This window comes from Balaenoptera acutorostrata, chromosome 4 (assembly GCF_949987535.1).
Source record: "Balaenoptera acutorostrata chromosome 4, mBalAcu1.1, whole genome shotgun sequence".
Taxonomy (NCBI): domain Eukaryota; kingdom Metazoa; phylum Chordata; class Mammalia; order Artiodactyla; family Balaenopteridae; genus Balaenoptera; species Balaenoptera acutorostrata.
In genome coordinates, this window is record NC_080067.1 from 70,860,891 (window position 1) to 70,869,012 (window position 8,122).

The 8,122-nt window shown below is 46.6% G+C and overlaps 1 pseudogene; it reads right to left on the reverse strand.

The window, feature by feature from the left end:
* Positions 1-5,275: 5,275 nt before the first annotated feature.
* Positions 5,276-5,712, reverse strand: LOC103009687 (ATP synthase subunit g, mitochondrial-like; annotated as a pseudogene).
* Between the last annotated feature and the right edge of the window lie 2,410 nt (positions 5,713-8,122).

Here is an 8,122-nt window from a genome sequence, read left to right on the forward strand (position 1 = left end):
CAGCCAATTCTGTTGGATGGCTTTGCCGAGATGAAGGAGAGCTATAGGAAGGAAACAGGCACAAAGGCATAAGAGGCCGATTAGAAGAAATAGCCCTGACCCCATTTGCACCTTCCTACTTTCCGGGAACCAGTGACACCTGCAGCCTTAATGACTTGGTCTACCCTGCCACCTTGTGGCTGTTTGCTAGACTGCACTAATAGAACTGCCTCAAACAATCTGGGTGGCAGAAGAGCTATAAACCCAACTGGACCCCTTAATCACGCGCTCACTCTCTCAGTCCGCCATTCAGCAAACGTATACAGATGCTCACAGTGTTCCAAGCTGAGGAAATTCATGCATGGATGGTCTTTAAAGAGTTCCCAGGGTGGGGGAGAGTAGAAGGAGAAAAATGACATGCTAAGCAGAAGGCGTGGTGTATACAAAGACCCTGAAGCCTGGTATGTTTGGGAAATGATGCATTTATCTATGAGCCTGGAAGGTAGGGAGCACCAGGTAGGAATAGAGGGAGATGAGGTGAAGTCCCACTCTCAGCAAATGATGTGTGTGAACCCCCAAGAGAAACGAGATGGACACAAGCCGCCCCTGGAATAAGTTCAGGGGTACAGGAGCTGTCCTACCTACACAAAATGACCCCAGACTCATGTGATCATGCCCTTCTCTCTTGAGATTCATAGCAGACCCATACTCCTGACTCTTCCCATGATCAAAACCAGTTTCTAAATGGGATAGGACCTTAGAAAACTCTCAAGCTTGAAAGGCACCTTAGAGTCATTTAGACCAACTCTCCCCACAAGTCAACATCACTGCAACTCATCGTGCAGCTTCTGCTTAATCATCTCAGGGATGCACCCAGGAGCCTGCCCAGAGCCCATTCCGTCCTTAGACAACTCTGCGAAAATCCTTCATTCTATGCCGCTGAGTTCCTCCTTTTTATAATTCTTGGCCCAAGTTTCACTCTCCAAGGGTCACACTGAAGAAGTGATTTGATATAGGAAGATATATGAAGCAAGCAATCATTTAGGGGCTGTGCTCAGGTCTGTGGAAATAGAAAATCATGGCAGTGATTTTAGTGGAAAGAACACTGACTTGGGTATTGGGAGAGCCGTGTCCGAGTCCTTCTAGAAACTTTGCTTAATGTCACTTGGCTTCCTTTTATATATGATGAAGGGGCTGGATTAGAGTGGAGATTCTCCCCTCTGGCTGCATGAGTGTCGCTGGGGGGCAGGCAGCAGTACGATTACACGCTGTCTATGGCAGAGAGCCGGGTTAGGTCACCACCAGGGTCAGTGCAAACACTCCAGGACGTTTCAAAATACCATTAACTATAATAGCCTCCTGTTCCTGTTAAGGGGCTTTTATCAAACCTGTAATGGTCTGTATACACATTCTTGGTGATCCCTATTCCATAGAGACCTACATGGATCTAGATTTTTCTTCCTTCTCCATAACGGAAGTGTGGTTGCTCACTGAGCACAGGTAGTTGGTCCCCTAGCGCTCCTCTGAGGTGAGACCACCCCCCCACCACCTCGCATTGGTAAGAGAGACACAGCTGGTTAGAGGGAAAACAGAAGAGGCTCTGCCCGACCTCAGCCAAGTGACCTGGCCTCTTCGTCTTGAAGAGGTCAAGTAAGCCCCCCGCCACCAGTGGTTTTTTGTGACATGACTGAGACCACGGTACAAAGCCCGGTGCCTGGAGCCAAGAAGTCCCTCCAAATCTCAGTTCCCTTCACCTTAGACAGCGGGAGAAGGCTCAAAGCAGAGGTGAGGGTGGTGCCGCTCCTGAGAGCATCTCACCAACCCCCTCCCACAGACAATTCTTGTCCTGGGCTGAAATATGTCCCTCCCCCCCCAATTCTTATGTTGAAATCCTAACCCCCAGGACCTCAGAATGTGACCTGATCTGGAAATAGGGTCGTGCAGATATAATTAGTTAAGATGAGGTTATTAGGGTGGGCCTACTCCCATTTGATTGGTATCCATATAAAAAGGGGAAAAGTGGACACATAGTCACACACATAGGGAGAACACCGGGTAAAGATGAAGACAGAGATCAAGGTGACACTTCTGCAAGCGAAGGAGTCCCAAGGATGGCCAGGAAACCACCGGAAGCTAAAGGAGAGGACTGGAATAAGATGCTACCTCACAGCCCTCAAAAGAAACCAACCCTGCCGACACCTTTATCTCAGACTCCTAACCTCCAGAATGGTGGGACAACACACTTCTGTTGTCCTGGCCACTCAGTTTGCGGTACTTTGTTAAGGCAGCCCTCGCACACTTATCCACCTCCAGAGATGGCTCCTATTGGTGACATTGAGGAGGAGAGCCCTTTTCAGACAGAAGGAGGCACTGCAGTCCCACAGAAAGGAGGGAGATGCTTGCCAGCCCTGGGAGTGCTTCCGCCCAGCCCCCAGCTCCGCAGGCCAGCTACCCCTGTGCTGCCCTGAAAGAGCAGTTTGCCATCTGAGGTCCCCCTGCTCAAAGCCCCCGAATCCTCAAGAACATCATCTTGTAGCCACAATGGTATGTCTCTTTGTGTCTCTTTGTGATTTTACTTCCATATTTGTCCATGTTTTGTCTTCCCAGAGTGACCGCACACTCCCTGGGGGCTAGGACCACATTACAAACCACCTGGGAGTCAGGACCTCTTTGATAAAAATTCTGGGTGTGACCTTAGGCATGTCGCCTTTCCCATGGCTTCTGCACCTGTAGACTAGCATCATAATCACTAAGGCCCCTGCAGTCATGCTATTCCGTGATTCTGATGCTAAGCATGCTTGATATTTAACCAACCTGCCTGTTCGAAGTACAAAAGGGAGGAGAGACCCAGGAAACTCATCTCTTAAATGTACTGAGAAGCCAGTCCCTTGGGGTTACCTAAGTCAGAATCATTTAATAAAAGGGCAAGACCCCAGGGGCTTAGGGGTAAGACAGCTTTCCAGGGGCTCCAAGCCCCACTGAGTGCCCTTCCTAGACTCCAAGACCCTCCTGCTTCAGTGCCTGCCTTTCTAGAAGCCACTTCCTTAGTGACGCTGAGGCTTTCTCCTCCTTCAGTGAAGGTGCGTGGCCCTGGATACTATGTCCCTTGCACTCACCAAGGGCTGGGCTGCTGTGTGCCTTTTAGAAGCCTCCTGCCACTGCTTTGAAGGCTAGGAGGAACACGGTCTTTCCACGTGGTTGCAGTATGTTGGATAGACCACTCTTTGTGTCTTCCCTGGGAGGGATCACAGCATGCCTCAGCCTGAACCCAATCTAAGAGTGCTGAAGGGCCTTCCTGATGGCTGACACCTCAACTGGATACCTGTGTAAATTGTGCTCTTTCAGTTCCAGGAAGCAGGGACTCACACAGACCAGACCAAGTACGGTGGGTGATATAGGAGTAGAGGCAGAGACCTTATTATGAAGCGGTTATAAAAGGGATGGAATCTTCTAGAATTCTGAAACCAGAATCCCCCAATCAATGGCAAGCTTCCTAGAACGTGGTACTGGAAGGGCATTCTAGTTGCAAGCCTTCTCCGGGGACCTCACTGTGGTGCTCTTAATGGAACCCAGCTTCTCTCCAGAGGGTCAGCTTCTCTCTGCATCATTCTCCTTCTCTTCCTTACCCCATTTCTCTTAGTGTTTTGCAAAGCATGTCTCTGGTAGAATACGAGACAATTTCTAGAAGGCATATGAGTGAACATTTTAATTTTGAATACTAACTCTATTTTTATTTATATGGGGAGAACCATATCTTAAAAGTGAGTCGATTTAAAGAAAAATAGTGCATAAATATTCAAGGTATGATGTTACAGCAAAATCATGAAGGTGGATCACAAAGGACCGAAATTCGAGAAACACTGGACTGGCTGGTCATCTTCATGTTTCACTACAAATCCCCAGGACACAGGATCTCATGGCCCAGCTCATCAGCGCCCCCTCTCAGGCAGCACTTTACCTGCTGTGATAGGCTACAGGCCTGCCTGTGGGATCCAGTGTCCATCCTTAGACAAATCAGGGGTCAGGGAGGGAGGTCACATGGTATGAAATGTGACTGCCCAAGGTCTGACTCTACCTCCAGCGCTGGGGACAAGGCAGTTTCTTGCAGAAAATTCTGTGTACAGGTGTAGTTTCATGCGTTATTATGGGCCCCTGGTTCCATTGTAACTCCTGGCACTGCTGCTGTTGCGGAGTTTCTGAGGTTTCCATCCCTCTGTCACCTCTACTCTGAGGAGTGGTTGTGAGATTGAATGTGATCATTGATACCAAGGTGTTTTGAAAACCATAAGCACCTCACAAATGCAAGATGTTATTACCACATTTAATAAATATACTACTGTGAGTGACAGACAGAGGAATGGGAACCCAGGTTCCAAAGGAAATAGCTCATTTTTCCCAAGAAAAGGAAATGATTGAAGTTCTACCAACAAGCAGTTGTGTGAACTCAGATTAGTTGGCCACTTCTTAGCTGTGTGACCTTGGACAAGTCCCTGCCTCAGTTTTCTTATTTCTAAAATGGGAACATTTGTGACTGTGCTTCTTTCCCTCAGGGTGGGGTCAGGGACAGGAGACTGCCCTCCACTCTCTGCCCCAGTGCACCCTAGTTTCTTTCTTTTTTTTTTTTTTTTTTTTGGTACCAATCACTTGTATTTATTTCAGGACATAATATACTATTTTGACCCATGGACGATACTAAACTATAATCCTGTTAAGTATCTATAGGATATTTTATTTTTGTAAGGATAGGTCCTTAAAAAAAAAAAGACAGATTAATAACATACCAAAATTAGATTAAAAACATAGGTCATTTCTTTCATTCTCTGTCCTAGTGTTAAAGATGTTACAAAGTCACACAGAATATCACCCGGCTGGTCTCTTTTGGAGAAGCAATATTCAAGTTGACAAAAAGTACCCCTACATTTACAGACACAGCTGTTGCCAAAGGGGTCTTTCTCTGAGTTTAGCAAAGAAAAACAGTCCAAATTGTATTCTTTATACTAGGTGATTTAACTAGTATATACCACGTTTGGCACATGGTATTATTTTTCTCCTACTGGAACAAGTTCTTGTTTTCTCAAAGCCTTTCCCCAACTTTTCTAAAATTAAGCTTAAATATCATTTATTTCAAGCCTTCAAAATAAAATGCTATCCTCATATATACATGCACCAGGTTGGTATATTCATATCTATCCTTTCCAATTGCAGGCTAAGCAAAGACATGCATTTAGAGCTGTATTCATGTATTAAAGCAAAGGACAACCCAACTTAATATCAAGAGAAATTGTGACCTTCCATGTAGTGCTTGACAGAGAAACACTGATTTTGACACATTGTCTTATTTTATTCAAATAGCAGTCTGCTCACACATGGTCCAAGAACACCCAAATAACAAAGCAAAGATTGGTCTTCAAACATTATAGCCAATGATGCCACGCTTGCCTATGATCTCGCCAACATAAAACCACATCCACACCTCAGTGGCCACCAAACCATTCAGTAGAGCTTCCTTAACTGTGAGCTGTTTGAAGCTACCAGTTTGAGCACTATTGATAATTGTTTTCAAGCTCTGAATAGCTGTAGGGAATCTCAGCAGGGGTTGGAGGAACCAGCTCAACCTTGGCATAGTGCCAAAATGTGGCCAGTCGAGGCTTCGAGTAAGTCACAGCAGCGCTGACCAGCGCCGGGGCCTTCTCCGCGAGGTTACGGACAAACTGGGCCATGGTTCTAGGACGGAAAGCCCCCATCCTAGTTTCTTATCTCAGTCCCTTCATGGGTTGAGGACAGATTTGAGCTAGGTAATCCTTACCATCCCCCATCCCTTCCAGCTCCTAAATAGATTCTAACCAACCCCCCTCTCCAGGTCGACCCTACAACCACCACTCTGGTCCTTAGAAACCTTTCCTCTAGAAACCCCACAACATAGAGAAAAACATCATGCACCCCGTTTTGTAAGTTATGCATTTGTGAAAAGTTGCGTTCATGTCACGCTTTTGTAATAAAAATTTTATATTCCCTTTGCCCTAGCTTATCTGCTTAGAGATGTTTGCCTTTTACTTATTATTGATTGTCAATTGGCTGCAGTTACGCTTTGATCTTTCCTTTTGTTTGAACTTGAATGCCACCCACACTGTCTGCCCCAGCCCCTCTATTAAACAGTAATGATACGTAAACAATCTCAGAGGCCCTTGGGGAGCAAATCGGCCCTGGGGCCAGCCTCCCTCGGGCCTGTGAATTGTCATTCCTGAAGCTGTCTGTTTTGTAAGTTCTTCTGCCAAGTTTCTGTGGGATCAGAGGGATCATTTTCTCCCTTTTCAAAGAGCAGGGTGAGCTGAGGCCTCGAGCTGGCAAGTCCTTTAAAGTCATTTTCAAAGGAAACCTGAGTTGCAAGGCCATGTGGCTGGCAGAGGGCGGTGTGACTTTCTGAGGCTCTCTCTGGGGCTTTGGGTGGTCAGCTCCTGCAGGCTTCCCAGCACGTGCTCGGAGCCTGCTGCAGACGCACTGCCAAGGGACACCACTGTCCAGCCAGAGGCCCAAGGGCACAGCAAAGGCTCTGCCTCATGTCCCCACCCCACTGCCACTGCCACCCAGGAACGGGGACAGGGGAGTGAGGACTTTCTCCTCTGCCCCGGTGGCCAGGACCACACTTGTCCTCACCATTCTTAGTTCTCATCAACCAAACTTGGCTCTTGAGGTTTTCTGAGGTAAAATGAAACGGGGTGTCAAAGTAAGCTAGGGTGAACTTATGTCTGAATTATGGAATCATAAACAATCTAGTTAATCCAATCCCCTCAGGGGTGGTTGGGAAGGGGACCCAGAGAGGTCCTGGTTGTCCCAGGTCGCACAGGAGGAGGTGGCTGACTTCCAACACAGAGTTCTTGGGACAAAGAACACTTCTGCCGGGATGGAGATTGGCTTGGCTCATATCAATGCATAAGGTTTCTGAGTCTATAGATGTCTGTCCATCACACAGCAGACAGCAGAAAGTCTCCAAAGACACCAAGGCTGAGGAATGCGTGAGTTGAGGCAGATGCCTCCGTACTGTCCTTGGACCCCAGCAGAGAGAAATTGTTTATGAAGCCAGGAGGTGCTGAGCCTTCTCACTTCACAGAAAGGGCAAAATCTCCAAGGCCCAGGGGAGGAAAGGACACATACATTGGTGTCAGAAGGGTTATAACTGAGGTCATTCATCTAAAGCTCAGCCTAGAGCTCTGAGTGAGAAATAAAGTGAATGAAGCTGGTTAAAACAACAACCCCCCCAAAAAAAAAAAAAAAACACAGAAAGAGGAGGGAACCGGCCAGAGATAGAGGCGAGAGGTCCATCCAACACCCCCCACCTGAGCGCTTCATGACCAGAATCTGAAGTCTTTGGTCCAGCCTGTTGCCAGGGGCCAAAGGTGTAGGTCCCCGCCCAGCCAGCAAGAGCAAGCCCCGGCCTCTGTCTTTCTGAGCCCCGCGGCCAGCAGCGGCTGCCCTCCGTGAGCACCTCCCACCAGGTGAAGAGCTGGGGAAACAGACTCGGATATCCAAGTCTCAATTCCGGCACAAGGAAAAAAATCCCAGAACAAACCGAATTGACTTTTCAACATTTTATTCTTGTATTTGTACAGCTATATTTTACAACTCAGTAATGCAGTTTAGACACAGCCAAACCCTGTCTCCGGAGTAGTTATAACACAAGCATGACGCAGAATGGGATGAGACAAACATTCCCAAAGAGAGCTTAGTTAGTGATAACTCCAAGTCCCTGTGTCTGCCTACACTTCCAAAAGGGATGGTGCGGTCGTTCCCCGTTGAAAACTTCCATGAAAAAAAGGCACCGTAGGACACGTTGTACAGGTATATGCAAACCGAAAACTAGAACAAAACTACACATTTTTCCTTCCGCAGCTTTTTTTGTTCTTTTTTTTTTTAATACACACTTTGTAAATTGTAAACCTTCACTTGCAAAAAAATACAAATACACTGAGGCATTTTAGACAAAATATTTTCTTACTTATACAGATGCAATACTTAAAATATTCTCTTAAGTGCTCTTTCTCAATAAAGATTCTCAGATCCGTGTCTGCCTGCAGATACAAAATCGAGCCTTTAACGCAGTTTTATATTTTTAATATATCTTTTTTAGGTTTATATATATTTATTT